At 48.1% G+C, this 17,119-nt stretch overlaps 1 pseudogene; it reads left to right on the forward strand.

Moving 5' to 3' along the window:
• Positions 1–4,080: 4,080 nt before the first annotated feature.
• On the forward strand, positions 4,081–9,482 carry LOC149361129 (uncharacterized; annotated as a pseudogene).
• Positions 9,483–17,119: the final 7,637 nt, after the last annotated feature.

The raw sequence follows: 17,119 nt of genomic DNA on the forward strand, positions 1-17,119 counted from the left end.
GGGAGACTGTCCAGGCAAAGGCCTTGACCAATTGGCATGATACTGAAGTTAATCCCATCCCATTGAGACACTCGCCAGACACATGCAATTTCAAAGTAGACGAATAACCTCCACGTCATCAAAACCTGCTACGCTACTGGCTGGAGGGAGGGCCTCCTTCGAGGGGCATTCGTTGCTGCACTCTTGAATTGTTCCCGAGTATAGATATTGCAGCCACTGAGAGCAAGAGGTGTTGATTGCAAACAGTTTTGTGGGAAAATTTACCCCTATTTGAATTGTTTTACCCCTCTGTCGCTTGAAGTAAAAATTCTCCCACTTGGTTCAAGTGCGTCCAACGGTGGATCGACGTGCCATATTTTATGTGCTGACTACTGCCGAACTATCAAACAAAGCATTCCGTGTGTTTTCATGTTTTGTTATTAGGGTTCCTTGGTGTCCTGTGTGCTTTACATCTGCAGGCAAGCAGTTCGACGAGCCATAGGAAATTTTGTCTGTAAAACTGTTGAACTTTCGAGCATTTTTTAATGAGCGAACTGCCTCTTCATAGTTCTTTTTTTTTACGAAGTCATTGATACAAATATGTGCCCCTTTTTTCTACAAAGGCAGTGGTCAAAACAGCTTGAAACGGATGTCATTCAGTTTATAGAGCCATTGTGCGTGCAATTTTACTATTTCTGCATGTGCTAACATGCACACATCCTACTTTTTTTATGAAGTGTCAAACTACAAATAATTTTATTCAATAGTGAATTTCATCACTCAGGGTTAAGGAAAAAAAGTGCTGTTTATGGAGGTCCATTACCACTGCCAATGGAACAGAGTATAAGGCTGCAATCTAAATGGTTATTTTGCTACAAGAAAGCTATCATACTACTTTTTCATTTGAATGCAGCAAGACGGGACAAGACAGCCTTCAAGTGCCTCTGATATGAAACTGCCACGCCAGTTTTGCGATTTTAAATGTAATAGCATGTCATGCTGACTGAGACATTGGGACACAGCGCTTCCCTTGTTTAAAGGGACATTTTTTGGAGAAAAACACATTACTGAGCTCGTTCAGGTCCTTCATGTAAGAAAGGTTCAGAGCATGTGTGAAGCACGTCTGTGATGGAAAAGATTCTGCAGAAAGCTATTTTCATCTCATGGGCTGGAAACAAGGCCATGGGATAACCCATCCTAGAGTGGAAGTATGTGACCCCCTTTCCAAGCCCATGGCAGTATGTAGAGTTCTTCATAAGTTTCCATTCTCCAATGTACATCACCCTTTTTTAAACCAAAATAAACATTAGGAAGCTGCACCACGAAACCCAAGAAACTGTGAAACCAAGCAAACACTGAGCAGCCAGTGCACCCCATCAGACTACATAGCCATTAAATGACCACCAGACCAGACCACATCTATGAAGCGACACAGTATACTCTCGACATTTCATGAACACCACCAGTTCAGTATTAAGCACATGCCAAGTTTTTTTCAAGTACCACCAATAGGGTTGACAGTACCAGAGCAATGTGCACTGAGGATTGCAGCTAATAATAAACGACGAAAACCTATGAAGGCGATGACAGTGAAGATAGGAGTCCTTCAAAAGCGCAAAACGGCCTATCTCAGAAAAATGTTACACACTCGAATTATGTGAGAAACAGGATGAAGATTCTCGGTGAGGCACACGAGTCTTCTTCGGCGCTTGAGGAGAGCTATTTCAGAAAGGAGAGCCATCCAAAAGAGGCAGAGACTCCCCATCTGTGGCAAAGCCCAATGGCGGCGAAGCGGATCCCAATGACGATGAAGTGGATCCCACCGTCGGGCGACCTTTTGAAGCTGAAGGCAAGGAAGCTCGCATTTGAAATCAATAAGGGCTTTACATTGGTGGTGGCAGGCTCTGGAACCTTAAAACAAGTACAACCTCACATTTAAGAGGATGTGCGGTGAAAATGACGCTGCTGATCAAACACTCGTTACAAATTACCACGCAGACTAAGAGTCACCGCTGTGCTAGTTCTTGGAACGACAGTTTCAACTGCAGCAAGACAGAGAGCTCTTTCTGAAGGAGCTGCTGGAAGAAAACACCTTCCCCACTATACCACTGCAACAGCACAAGGCAGTGGCAGCATTCTGTGACCATGCCCAGGTGCAGCAAATCCTCCTGTGGCAATGCCATGCTCCAGCAGCAATGCTATCAACCTAATTGCCCCATCTACGACACAGCAGCCTACCGGATGGAGCTGGAGCAGTGCCAGCATACACAGCCCGGAGCAAGCCACTGCTGCTCATAAGCCTCTTCGCCCCGGCCCCCACCAGCACCACACAAGAGATGCTGTCGGTGTGTTGATGTCAGGGTGTCGATGATGCTTGTTGATGAAGACAAGCATCATCGGCAGAGGAGGACTACGAGGCCAGAGACTGGCGACGGGAAGTGCGATGGCAACGGACCACGAAAACCAACGTATAGTGCCAGTGAGTCTGCTCAGACTGACTTCTTTTTGCCCCTGTTCGTGTGTCTAAGCTAGGCGACACAGGTCGCAATGAAGAGCTGGGTGTGGTGGGGGGAGCTCTCGGCAGTGCCAAAAAGCCACTTTTCGAGGAGACGCAGGCGCTCAAAATGTTAAGAGCTGGAAATTACAGAAGCACGTTGCAGGTGGATCGAGGCCAAGCAGGAACAGAAAAAGCCAGATCTTCGGGAGAGGTTGAGGCTCCAAGAAGTGGAGATGGCAGAAGCGCATAACATGTGGCCTGAGGCCCTGCTGGTGGAGCTTAACACTTTCCTGCCCATGCCTACTCCCATTGCTAGCCCGCTATCGATCACCACAATTTCATATTTATGCAATTCCCAAGTGTTCACAGACAGCCAGCGCCATCCAGTAAGTAATATATGAACTATTCTTTCAGCTTCGGTTTTTTGTTTCAAATTATCGCCGCGCGGGGATTATTAAAGATCCTCCAAAGTTGGGTGATCCTATCTCGTGTCCATGATGGCGCTGACGTCGCAAGTTTCTGCCCCGCAGAAACGGCACTCTTCTCGATCCCGATGCATCTGTGAGCGACGTTTTTGACGATGATAGCGGGAGTGACTCGGAAGAGAACTTCAGTTCATCGTATTTTAACACGAAAAGTGAAAGCGCATCGATCCAGCCCAGAACGTCAACATGCATCCACCGGTAAGTTTCGCTTTCTTCGAATCGTTTTGCTGCACTCGCATGCTGACCTGTAGATATCCTACGAGTGCTGAAAGTCACAATTCTTATCAGCAGGGTGTCAACGTCGTTTGGAAGGGACCATTTGCCGCCGGCTGTGCAGAGTGTCATGTTCTCCCTTGTAAGACAACCAGGCCTCGACCTCGGCATCACGCTCCTGAGTTCTGCACGACAGTTCGCCAGAGCTGTTGATTTCCTTCTGCTGTTTTTCACTGCTGAAATAATCAGGGAGATTACTGACGCGTGCTGGCGTTCTGTGCGAGCTGAGAGAGATGCGTGCCGGCGTTCTGTGCGAAGCGAGTGAGACGTTGGCCGGCGTTCTGTGCGAGCCGCATGAGACGCGTGCCGGCGTTTCGTGTCGACCGAGTGAGACGCGTGATGACGCGCCAAGTGACGTCAGGCGTGGCTCTACAAAAAGCGAGCACCTGCATGAGCGTCGCCGGGAGAACGCATCTCAGCTGTTGCCCAATAAATTACTACGCAGTGTTCTTATCGCTTACTTGCCGGGACCCGCGAACACCACAACTGGCGAGGAGGATGGTAGAAGCAAGGCAAGACGCAGAAAAGAAGCGCTGAAGCTGGACAACGAAGTACCGAGGCAATAGTCTGAAGAGCAATGCTGGATTCAACCGCACTTACGACGAAAACCGACAAGACGTCTGAGATGGCAGCCTCCAGTCAGACTGGTCAAGTAGAAGCCTTCGACAAACTGTGAGTGACTGGCTATCTTACGAAGAACGCCTAATTTCCTTTTTCGCGGTGAACAAAGTTCCAGAAGACCTCAAGGTGCATGCTTTGCTAAGCGTCATTGGGCCGAAGTCATACAGCCTCTTGAAATCTCTGACTGCACCAGATAAGCCGTCAGAAAAGACGTTCAATGAGCTAACTGAACTGCTTCGCAATCACTTCACCCCGAGAGTGTCTGTGATCGAAGAGCGAGCAAAATTTCACAGAAGATGTCAGCTGCAGCATGAAAGCATCGCACAGTACGTAGCCGAGCTCAGAAAACTAGCTCAGACCTGTGAATTCGGCACCTTTTTGGACGAATCGCTTCGTGACAGGTTTGTGTGCGGTTTATTCCGCACCGACATTCAGCGATACTTATGTGCCGAAGACAAAACGCTGACGTTCCAAAAAGCCGTTGAACGCGCACTCGCTTTGGAAGAAGCTAAGAAGAATGTTGAGGAAGCACATGCTAGAGAAGCTGTTGACGACTTCCATAAAATGAGTGCTGAAGACGCAGCTAAAACAAAGCATTCTTTCGAGTGTTATAGCTGCGGCTCTGACAAGCATTTTTCCCGCGCCTGTCCGCACATAGCAGATAAGTGTGCGAACTGCGGCAAGAAAGGCCATGTTCAGCGTGCCTGCCGTGGTCCCAAGCAGTATCCAACGAGTTCATGGAAGTGGATACGCACTGATGAAAGTAACGACTCAGGAAACATCCAGACGCTGTCTGAAAAAGCCAGCGTCCCATAACCGTCGATGTCGAAATACAAGGTGTACCTTTGCGAATGGAGTTAGACACAGGCGCTACGGTGTCTGTAATATCAAGGCAGCAGTTCGAGAGACTAAGACCACCTTTAAGACTCAACCCGACGGAACTGCGACTGAAAACGTACACAGGAAAAGTTATCCAGCCCTGCGGTGTTTTGAAAGCAGCCGTAAGGTACAAGGATCAAGTCTGTGACTTTCCGTTCTACGTCGTAGACTACGGCGGACCAGCTCTTCTAGGACGCGAGTGGTTCGAAACTTTGCGCTTGGATTGGGACGAGATCTGACGTTTGCACAAGCTGAACAAGTTTTGGTGCGCAATTTCAGGAGCGGACCAAAATGGCTCAAAGCAACTATCGAGCAGCGCACCGGGCCAGTGTCGTACGAGGTCAAGGTGCAGACACCCCACGGATCCTGCATGTGGAGGCGACACAAGGAACATTTGCTACGAGCCTCAGCTGCGAACACGCCGTCACCATTTGCGGTGGGGGAGGAGACCGACATCTGTCATCCGGAACTTTCAGATTGTCCGCCACCCTCATCAACCGCTGTCTCCGCAACTAGCCCTGCACCCGTGGTCAGCGGAAACAGCTCTACGAGGCGGTACCCTCAGTGAGTCAGGAAGCCGCCTGACCGATACCAGCCATCGTGACTCTCCAAATTGCGGTGGAGGAAGTGACGCGTGCCGCCATTCTGTGCGAGCCGAGAGAGACGCGTGCTGGCGTTCTGTGCGAGGCAAGTGAGACGTGGGCTGGCGTTCTGTGCGAGCCGCGTGAGACGCGTGCCGGCGTTTCGTGTGGACCGAGTGAGACGCGTGTTGACGCGCCAAGTGACGTCAGGAGTGGCTCTACAAAAAGCGAGCACCTGCATGAGTGCCGCCGGGAGAACGCATCTCAGCTGTTGCCCAATAAAGTACTACGCAGTGTTCTTATCGCTTCTTACTTGCCGGGACCCGCAAACACCACAATTACAAACCCAAATAAATATGCCTGGATGCATACTTTGGAGAAACTGATGTATAGAGAAGTGACTCCGGAAGAAATGCAAAAGTTCATCAGACTAATATACATGGGTATCGTGCAAATTCCGTGCTTGTACTCATACTGTGTGGGGTTTATTTGGGGAGACAAATCCGTTCTCCCCGCTTAACCACAGCTGACCCTGTTCAAAACCACGCGGACCCCACCTCCTAGTCGGGCGGCTGTGCAATGCAAAGTTCGAGTGAACGAAACCTTTCCTTCCCGGTCAGCTCAGTTGGTAGAGCGACTGCTCCGGTGAAGCGGTGGTCCCGGGTTTCAGCCCCGGACCACGACGAATTTTTCTTTAGCTACGAAGTTTCTGAGAAAGCTATGTAGCTTTCCTTTGTAGCCGTATGGCTGCGCTCGGGTGGATGTCAATGAGTAATTACTCCCTTATTACAAAGCCACTTCTTGAGTTGAATGAGACTGCTCAGTTCATGCGAGGTTAAAAAGAAACGGGTGGGGCAGCAAAGTGCGCCCCCCCTCAACACCACGGTCCGGTGGTCGTGTCACTTTTGACACGGTGAAGGCAGCTCTGAAAAGCCTCAGGCCTCACTGCCATTGTGACACCGACCCTCAACAAAAGAAAGAGCCGAAACGGGTTTCGTGCACGCAGCCGCGAGGAGACATTAGCTTTGTGGGGTGGTCCTACCCCACTCACTGCACGAGCAGCTTCTGAACGGTCGGCGCCCAACGTATCGGTATCCATCTAACGTAGAAAAAAATGAACATCAGATCAGCGGTTCAGTGCAGTTCCTGTAACTGCCGTGCTTAGCTATCCCAAGGACCAGGCCAGCTGCACATCTCATTTGGACTTCGCTTCAGCAGGACCCACAACTGAATTCACGCAAATGATACATAAGTGGTTCACAATAATGGACGTCAGCAATTGCCAGCAACACATCCACTGCAATAACGCTGACGCCCGTCAGTACCAACGGGCATCAGCAAAATGGCCAGAGTGTCAGTTTCGTACCTATTGTTTTGTCAAATGACAGTTTATTTGCCAAAATATATTTGCGCTACTAATACTCTTAATGCGGCAAAGTTCTGTAATGTCATGACAACATGTAACATGTTAAGCAGTTGAATTGTGTTACGTTGTGAAGCGTGGCGATACTACACTAACCCTTCGTGGTAGGCCGATCGTCAGTGCAACGACCAGTGGCTGCAGTAGCTAGCGGTGCGGCTCGTGTGAGCCTGTGAGCATTCTGAGCATTTCTTGCACGTGTTAAATCATGACACACATCCTCGTGAAATGGCCGAAGGAGTCGAAATGGGATGTTTATCCATTGCGAGCTTTAGCGGACCTAGAAATCAGTCTGCGGCTCATGAGAGACGCGAGTGCGTTTGATGATCTGCGCGGCACAATCCAGCACGTGCACTGGCAGGAAGGAAAGGGTCGGCACTGGCAGAACTTCTGCATATCGGTGAGCAATTTAAGGTTTTGAAAACGTGTTTTCCTTCATTATTGTGGATGAAGTTTGAGCTGCAGTAATATGTCTCTCTTACTCTTTCTAGGCAAGCCAAGCACACTTGAAAAAAAGCGCATGAAGCTTGTCTCTGCAGCTAGCACCCTGGCTGAGATGGAACGTGATGAAGATCAGTCTTCATTGGAAATGAGCATGAGTATGCTGTGTTGCTCGTACATCTCCAAGCATACGCTTCGTACATCTACGTACATCTCCAAGCATACGCTTGGAGATGTACGTAGTACCTGCACTACCTACTCAGATGTAGAAAAATATTAAAGCGCACTAAAGGGAAATATCAAACTATGGAAGACAAATAGATTACTCCCAGGAAACACGAGTAGTTTCTTCGGTTCTCACAAAACTGATCCAGTTTATTAAACTTGTATTTGTTAACTGTGATTCTGTTTTCAGTCAGAAACAAGATTAATTTGCGTGAAGGCTGAAATAGGCAACGGGGTCGTCATGGAGGATACTGTGTTGATGCAGCTCAACATGTGCCACGGCAGGCCGGGCAAATTCGCAAGGGTCCAACTGCACTGCCTCCTCAGAGGCAGAAAAAAAAATGATGGTCGGTTTAGCTCGGCTAAGCGTGGAATATTGTGCACTAGCCTTGTTTGTTCACGCTCAAAGCCTCAAGTACGCGGCTGTACAGCCGATTTAGCAGGACTAAGCCAATTACGTATTAGATATGCTCGCACTGTGAAGCTATTGTTCTCACTTCACCTCTCACCCACCCCGCTCCATGCCTCCTACACTTGGAAAGATTCATATCTTGTGGGGAGTCCTCCCACCACCACTTGCGCCATGGGGTAGGTGCAACGATGTGCCTCTGCCCCGGCAGGTGATGTTCCCGGCTTGTGCGATTGGCAGAGGTTGAGAGGTTGCCAATCGCAGCCCAGCCCACCTGCTTGGCCAGCCCTGGTTGCAAGAGGCTGCAAGCGCGCAGTGGCGAACTCTGGGGTGGTAGGCCAGAAGCACTGCACTGAAAGTTAAAAGGGGCACTAAAGGAAAATATGAAACTATGCAAAACTGATAGATTGTTCCCAGGGAATATGTGAGACAGTTCCTTTGGTTTTCACAAAACTGATTCAGCTCATTAAACTACGTCAGTTAATGGTGCTTCTGTTTTCAGGCTGAAACAATATCAGTTTGTGTGTGCAGGTGGACATAGGTGGTGGCGTCCTTGTCGAAGAAAGTGTGCTCCACCAGCTAAATATGTGCCATGGTGGACTGGGAAAAGGGCGCTTTTGCGGCACGTCTTCCTGCCTGAGGCACTGCTAGGGGCGCTCCTTGTTTGGTGGGAAGACCACAAAAGGGCAGAAAGACGGGCTCAACCCCATCCGGCTCAGTGCAGTCATAAGTGAGTACTTGTGTTTCTGAAAAGTGATTGTCGTGACTCAGCACACCAGGAATCGAAACAGGACTTTTTTCTTCTACAAACTTTACTGGTGCCACTGAGAGTAGAATGAGAAGTTCATATTTGCCCTGTGTTGATCACGAATATGCTGCTTCAAGTTATATCATTTCGTTTGAGTTTTTGTTTTCTAATGGTTTCAGGGCTGCCTTAGCAGGGATTATGCGTTGGTAAAAAAAAAACAAATATTTGTGTTTGGCACAACCATTATTATTTAGCACGATGCTTGTTCACAACTCCCTCCTGGAAGACACACATGAGAATGAGCCGCTATATCAGCAAGCTTGCAGGTGGTCACGGTAAACTCAATCCCTGGCGGGAATCTGTTCAAACACTTACGATCTGTCCATTGCAGCATTGCCTTCGGAGCTTATCGTTATGAAAACAATGCTATTGTACCATTTTCATCGAGTTGAAATGCTTTCACTATAGCCAGTATGCCTTGAATAATGTTTTAAGCCATTGCGCAATCTTTTTGCAGTAATAACTTGTTGCGCTGCTGTTGGCCTTGCTCCTGCACAGCCTGCTGTTCTCACTGTTGTAGTAAAGTCAGTGATGCATTACCAGCAGAGTTAATGCTAACATTTTAATTCATTGGTTTGAAGCAGTACTGAGAGTTCATGCACACTGTGAGAGGTATGTGCACTTGAAAAATAACTGCTTGAGGCATTTTTCCACCAACCTAATTCATGCAGTCGTTTAATTATATTTTCTGCTGTATTTCTTGTAGTGCTTTACAGTGTTGCTTTGATTCTTGAACTGATGTGCATTTGTCTTCATTTGTCTGTTTTTGCAGGCTACGCCTGTGCCAAGCACCCTTCAACAAATATGGCGTATATCAAAAACAGCCTGTCCTCACTCCTGGCCAGGGACCTGAGGCCTATTTAATCATAGTCTGTTTATTACCACCTGCAATAAAGGCAACACCTGACCTCGCACCACTCTTCTCTAATGAGCCTCATGCACATCATTCTTCATCTACAGAAAACGTGCAGTTTTGTTGTTCCAAATGCAGGCAGCGCAGTGAGTGGAAATGTTTTTTTCTTAAAGGGGCTGCGAAACACTGCTTGGGGGGATGCTGGCAATACTTCAGGTGGGTTCTTTATGTCACACAGATGCTGACTTAAAAAGAATTACAGGAATCGATGCACAGGAACGGGAGTTATTCAGTGAAGAAATTTCAAAATACAAGCAAACAAAACGCTGCCCTCAACTCGATTTTGGCGGGGCTTCCCACTCCTATTTCGCTCTCCCAATGACGGCACCTGGCGCAACCAATCAAAACAGCCACCCAGAGCACGTCGCGGAAGTTTGTACTCCATGGTTGCCTGCTCTCTGTAACTCGTTCTTGCTGAGACTAGCAGCGTCGTTTCCATGCCAGAGCGCCCCTGGTGGTGTATTTTTATTTTACTTGCTTTGCAGGGCTTTTATCTAAGACAAACAAGTTGTTTTTGTTGATCTAATATAAAACCCAAACAGGTGACAAAATGTGTATCTATTTACTCACACAATTTGCAGTATATTTACTTTTTGTCCGATCATCAAGCTCGTGCCAGGTGATGTCATATCCACTGCTAAAAACCCCCCACTGTGTGGCAACACCATCAGAGCCGTGAAGTTGTCTTTGGGAGGTCATTAAAATATTAAAAAACGGAATATACACGGTATTACCGACGCTAATAGCACCATTATAACTCACTGTATGCAATCAACAGGCAAAACAGTTAACTAAGATTGTGTTTCTGGGCCCCTTTAAGAGGACAGACTTTTCCAAAGATAATCACTGCCTTCTATGCACCCACAACTGGCTCTTTAGAGCAAGCTCCAGTCATTACTAGGACATTTATATGCATGTGCTATTGCTTTGAAGCACTTGATTGTGTAACCATTGCAAACCCATTTCAGGACATACATGCTTTAAAGAACGCCCAGTAGAATATACCGTATTGATTCAAATCTAGGCCGATAGTTTTTAAAAAAAAAACGAGATGTAGAACTCTTATGTCGGCTTAGATTCGAGGATTTCGTTTCGAGGTTTCGTATTCGTAAAATACGAATAAATGTAGCATGCAGGTGGCGCCCCAACGAAACGCCAACAAAAGACTGCACTGTAGCCGTTGCTGTCCGTAGCCGATACCGATCAAAGCACACATGAGCATTGGCTGCCATTTTGGCCTTGTTCTGTTCTCGTGTGGTGGCATGAGCACATTTACAGCAGTAAAGTTTTCGTACGTGGTTTTTACCGCCAGCACCACGGCACCAAACAAGCGGTGCCATTATAGTGCCACCTTCAAGCGAAAAGTTATACTCGCTGCAGAGCAGTCGTCAAATCTTTCAAGCCGGGCAGGACTTCGGCGTGGATGAGAAGAATGCTCGTCGTTGGAGGGGGCAGCGTAACGAAATTTTTGCTTGTGCGGCAACGAGAACGGCTTTCACGGGCCCCAAGAAAGGCCGCCATCCAGAAGTGGAGTTAGCACTGGCCGAGTTTGTGAAGACGCAGAGGTCAGTGGCACTTCCAGTGACCACAGAAGTGCTACTAGCCAAAGCAAGAGAGCTGGCGAGAGAGCTAGGCGTCCCCCGGGAACCGTTCAAAGCTAGCCGGGGCTGGTTGCAGAAGTTCACGAAGCGCTTTGGCTTCAGCCTCCGACGTCGCACATCCATCTGCCAAAAGCTGCCGGGCGACTTTGAAGAGAAGCTGATCTCATTTCAGCGATTCGTAATAAGGAAGAGGATGGAGCACAGCTACGCCGTAGGACAAATGAGAAACGCTGACCAGACGCCGGTATGGTTTGACATGCCAGTGGCGTGCACCGTAAACGAAAAAGGTGCAAAGGAAGTGAAAGTGCGCTCGGCCGGATACGAGAAGCAGCGCATGACAGTAATGCTGGGCTGCACGGCGGATGGCCACAAGCTACCGGTGTATATAATTTTTAAGAGGAAGACTCTTCCAGCTCGGGAAGTGTTCCCAAGAAACGTGATCGTCCGTGCCAACGAAAATGGATGGATGGCGAGCGATATGGTTGAGGAGTGGATCAGAATGGTTTGGCAGCGGCGTCCAGGGGCCCTCTTGGCCAAACATTCCCTCCTCGTCCTGGACTCTTACCGGACACCTGACTGACGGCGTAAAAGCTGCGCTTTCCAAAGCCGGTACCGACGTCGCCATCATACCCGGCAGCATGACAGGCCAGCTGCAGCCTCTTGATGTGTGCCTCAATAAGCCTTTTAACCCTTTCGCTGTCGGGTGTTTCTGCCCGTGATGCACCCCCAGTGTCGCACGCTTCCGGGATGATGGTACCGGTGTTTCAACATCAGAATCTGACGATGCGGAACTCGCCTCTTCCTCGGATGAGACGCTGTCCGAGTCCGAGCTCGGCTCGTATTTAGAATTGGAAGAGCCACCGCTCCAATGCGCAGAGGAAGGTCCCGCGCGGTCAGCCATATCCGAAAGTAACCGCGCGCAGCGGTGGTGTGCCTTCAGTGGCCCACAAAACGGAGAGAAATGGGACGCTGTGTAATAAAGATGCTAGAGGAAGATGGAAAAAGGCTAAAACAAAGTTAGAAGAGCTTTACGTTTGCTGCTGCCAGCCGCAAGCGAGGGTGCGACGAGAGAGCGAAAGCAGCGATCGAATCATGTGTCGGTTTCTTTGACTCTCGGCGCGTGCCCTTGAACTTGAAGCGCCGTAGCTCACACGCCGACAGAAGAAAAATAAAAACCTGCAAAACAGCGGCACATGGCAGAACAACCCTTGGACCCATAACCACTCGCGCACGCATCATGATCCGGCGAACGCGGAGCGACCGCGCCACTCAGCAAAGAGAGGGGTGGGATGGCAGTCACTCCGTACTCTTCAATACACGAACCAAAACAGTAAGGGGCGAAAATACGAACTTGTAGAAAGATTCAACAGATGGCGCGACTAGTCCAAGAGCATCAGCTTTGCGCTCAAGCGCGAAATTTTGAACGCACGATAGAGAACGTACCGGTACGTCAGTGACACTGTGGGGGGGAAAGTGCGAAAACGTACCGGTACGTCCGTGACAGCGAAAGGGTTAAGGATCGGCTGCGTAAGTACTACGTGGACTGGCTTAGTGAAGAGCAGCGCGAGCTTACATCAACAGGCCAAATAAAGCGCACCTGGCTGGGAGTTGTAGCCACTTGGATAGCTGCAGCCTGAGATGACATCTCAGAAAGTTTGGTTGCGCGCTCATTCCGCAAGTGCTGCATCTCTAATGCACTTGATGGCAGTGAAGATAGTGCACTGTTCGAGGAGGCCAGCGACAAAGAGGTCAGCGATGATGACGACAAATGAGCGGGTTCCTGGCAATAAATGTCGTTTGCGTGCTGTACCTCTTGTTCGCAGTTGTTTTTTCGGCTGGCCTACAATCGAGGTAAGTTTTTTTTTTTTCTGTGGCCTTCAACTTTCGGGACTCGGCTTAGAATCATGGCCGGCCTAGATTCAAGCAATATTTTAACACAACAAAATTTCAGTAAATTTCCAATGGTATTTAAGTAACAGTTCTCAATACAGCTCAAGAAAATATCAATCGTAAAACAACACAATATCAATGGAAAAACAACAAAATATCAATGGTAAAACAATAAAATTTTCACTCAACAGTACTCAATGGAATTCCAACAATATTTCATTGGCCAATATTCAAGAGTTCTCAATGCATTCTCAATGTTTCTTCAACAGAAAAACAATGGAATTCCAACGCGACTGACCAATGGTTTTTCAACAATTTCCCAACGAAATTTTTTGTAAGGAGTTTAAGGACACAGATGACCGGTTCCTTTCCTTGCTTATATCGAAGACCAGAGGAACGAAAGCCCGGCTAGAAGCTTTTTAAGCAAGGAAACTTACCACGCTCGTCTTTGCGACCACTTCAAATGTGAGATGCATTTGTCACTGACCGTGAAAGTTCCGCTTCGTGCTCACACGCAAAATGCCAAGTGACCCGATAGAGCCTATGTTTGGCTTCTTGCACCGAAGTTCCGGTACCAATGACATCCAGACTTGAAAAAATGCTAAAGACCGGCATCGTTACTGCTTCTGACCAGAGCAACGTTCAGCTTGGCATCATCCGTCGCAAGGCAGCTGCTTCCAACTCAACAGAACCCCACCATGAGTGCCACTGGTAACAAGCATTTCGACCAGGCAGTGAACAACTTCAAGAATCACTGCACAACATCAACATCGCACACAACAGGTCCAAACGAAGCCAGCGGCGCTATGGTTGGAGGTTTCATTAAGAGGGTTGCAAGTGAAAACATTGCTTGCTAGAACTTGCTTGCACCAACACTGCTTGCCCACCAAGATCAGGACAGGCTCTTCTACCTGAGCCAGGAGCTCGTAAAACTGCTGATGGGTCTTCAGAAGCTTCGTGGTTCCCCAGAGAAAGTATTTCACAAAGCCTTTAGAGGTGTGCGTCAAAATAAGTGTGGCACCGCTCATGGAGTCAGGAGATGTCCCGCAGTTCACTTTACCGCAGAAGAGATCCGCAAACGCTCAACGACATTCTAAACCACACTGACGCTGGGGAAGACGTACTGTTTACGGTGGCCATCCTTCCGCCCGAAAATCACGCGGCGGCAGAGACAGATGGAGAAAGCGGTGATGAAGAAGGCACCAGCATGGACCATCTGCCAGGAAGCACTCTTCGTGCTGAAGTTGTGGACACTTGTTCAGAGTCAAGTGAGGACGAGAACGACCAGGAGCCACCAGCTAAGCAACAGAAACGACGTGTCAAGTGAAATAAACGCGACTTGAAAGCGAGTTTCCCAACTCGCCACTCATGTGATTCAGACACCGCTGAAGGAGCACCGCTAACTCCAGTAGAGGCATTTGAAAAGTTTTTCGACGATGAAGTCATCAACCTGCTTGTTGAAAACACCAACACCTAAGCACAACAGAAGAATCGGTTATTGATCATGAACGCAGGTGAGAAGAGATGTTTTCTCGACTTTCTACTTCTCAGTGACTATGTGCCGGTTCCAAGGCGTCGCATGTTGTGGGAAAACTCACGTGATTCTCATAACGAACTTGTTGTGAACTCAATGAGGCGTGACTGATTTGAAGCCATTCTCACAAAACTACATGTGGCTGACAACAACAACCTCGTACAAGAAGACAAATTCACAAAACTGCGACCACTGTTTAGGCTCCTGAATGAACGGTTTCTGTTGTATGCTCCATTACTAGACTGCTTCAGCATTGATGAAAGCATGTGCGAGTACTTGGGAAAGCATGGATGCAAGCAGTTTACGAAAAGGAAACCAATCCGGTTTGGCTATAAATTGCGATGTGCTTGCACCCCATTTGGTTATTTGCTTTCTGTTGAGCCCTACCAAGGGGGGTATGGCATCAGTGTGGGTGATAAAAACAAGCTTGGTATAGGAGGATCTGTTGTTAGAGAAATGATGTCCAGGATGAAAGAAAAGCTTGATTACTGTTTTCGCGTGTTCTTTGACTTCTTTTCAAGTCTCAAACTTGTTAGAATGCTTTCGTCAATGGGTGCCAAGTCCACGGGCACCGTGCGGGATAACCGAATAGAAAACTGTCCCATCCTCGCACAGAAAGAAATGAAAAGTAAGACTCGAGGCTTCTACGATTACAGAGTCGACGCCGAATCTGAAATTATCGTATGTCGCTGGGATGATAAAGGCACAGTGACCATCGTCTCAAATGCTCACGGGGTCGAACCGAAGCAAATGGTAAAAAGATATTCAAGAGAGAACAGGTCCAAAGCCAGGGTGGAGCAGCCATTCTTGATTTCGAGGTACAATGGCAGCATGGGAGGAGTTGATAGACTAGACCAAAATATTTCCAAGTACCGCACAGCCATTAGAGGAAAGAAGTGGTATTGCTCACTCCCGACATATCTGGTTGATGCATGAGTGAATAATGCATTCCAGTTATACAGAATGGGAACAGACAAAACAGAGCTCCTCACATTTCGAAGGACGATAGCTATGTCATACATGAAGAGTTATGGCTCCAAGCCACCGTGTGGAAAAAGCCGGCAATCTTTACTGGAAGCCCAAAGCCGATTGGACCGCAATGACCATACAGTGATCCCTCAAGACAAGCAATAAAGCTTTGTAGGGGGCTAGTTGGTCGTGCATACTAAGACTGCGGAGCACTAGGTTCTAGACAAGGGAACAACACATACAGTATAATCTCGTTACTACGAACCTCACATTAACGAATTTTTCATATTTACGAACTTTTTCAAAATCCCCGCCAAAATATCTATATTTTCAATGTAAAAATATTTCACTACTACGAATTTCAAAATACCGAACATTTCAGAATAACGAGCATAATTTATTTGCCCATCTATTATAAATGCACCTCATTATTACGAACTTATCCCAGAGAAGTGAGCCGACTCCCCGAGAGGCACATGCTAACTCTGCTAATCGCCAAGGGCAGGCATCCGATACAATCCAGTCCAATCCGAAGCCGCCTCGCAACCGGAAGTTGGCTCGTCTCTCCTCCTCCGTTTTTTTTTTCTCCCACGGTGTGCCACGGCCGGTCTCGACGAGCGCGCTCTCTCCTCTCTCCTTAAGAGAGAGCGAGAGAGAGCGCGCCCGTCGAGACCGGCCGTGGGTGTGCATGTGCATAGCCTCCTTTATACTCTCTGTGCCTGGCAACGGCGCGCTCCGCGGCCGTCGTTGCCCCTCCTCCCATCCTCCTCCACCATCGAGAGGTTACGCAGCTAGCTGCCGACAGATGGCGACGGCGACGGAGGGTGCCCTGCCGCTGGCGTATCGTGCGTAGTGTAGCAGAAAGTCGCATTTGGCGTACGTTCTTCCGTCGTGCTGCTTTCATTTCGTGCACCAGCATTGCTTGTTGCATCTAGATTTTGGTGCTACTCTTACTGCATTTGGATGTAGCAGGACTACGCCGCTGGAACCTGTAAGTTGCTGTTTTTGTTGTTCATGTTACAGACATCTGAGTGACAGCAATTACTTTATTGTTCAGCGATCGGGCCGTGTTTTTCGGTGAACTAAATCAAGTAATAACTCATACTCTGCTTCATTAGGACGCAAAAAGAAAGACTGATATCATTCGGAAGAGCCATATGCGTCCGTATTGCAGTTTCGATAACTTTGCGCGTGAATTTGCATTACTGTGATGCTCAAGCACGTGTGCGCAGCATGATGCACGTGTTTCTATGCAAGTTTTCTTTGCAGCGCATCGCATTATCAGCTATTTAATTAAGTGACTGTGTGTTCAACGTAACATAAGTTACAGTTGTAAGCATACGTTACCATGTCCGCGAAATCGAATATTATAATACGTATTTCAGCTTCATTTGTTTGTCAAGTGTGATTAGCAAGTTAGTTTGTGCACGAAGCGCAGAAACTTGGAACATTTTACTAAGAATAGGAATATTCAATTTACAGATCCCGATGGCATACTGCTGTGTGCCACTGTGCCGATCAGACGGGAAAAAGAAGGAACCTGGCGTCTCCTTCCACGAGATTCCTGCCGAAGCTTCGCTACGCGAGCAGTGGA

This window comes from Amblyomma mixtum, chromosome 2 (genome assembly GCF_055824585.1).
Source record: "Amblyomma mixtum isolate Tamu chromosome 2, ASM5582458v1, whole genome shotgun sequence".
NCBI classification, from domain to species: Eukaryota; Metazoa; Arthropoda; class Arachnida; order Ixodida; family Ixodidae; genus Amblyomma; species Amblyomma mixtum.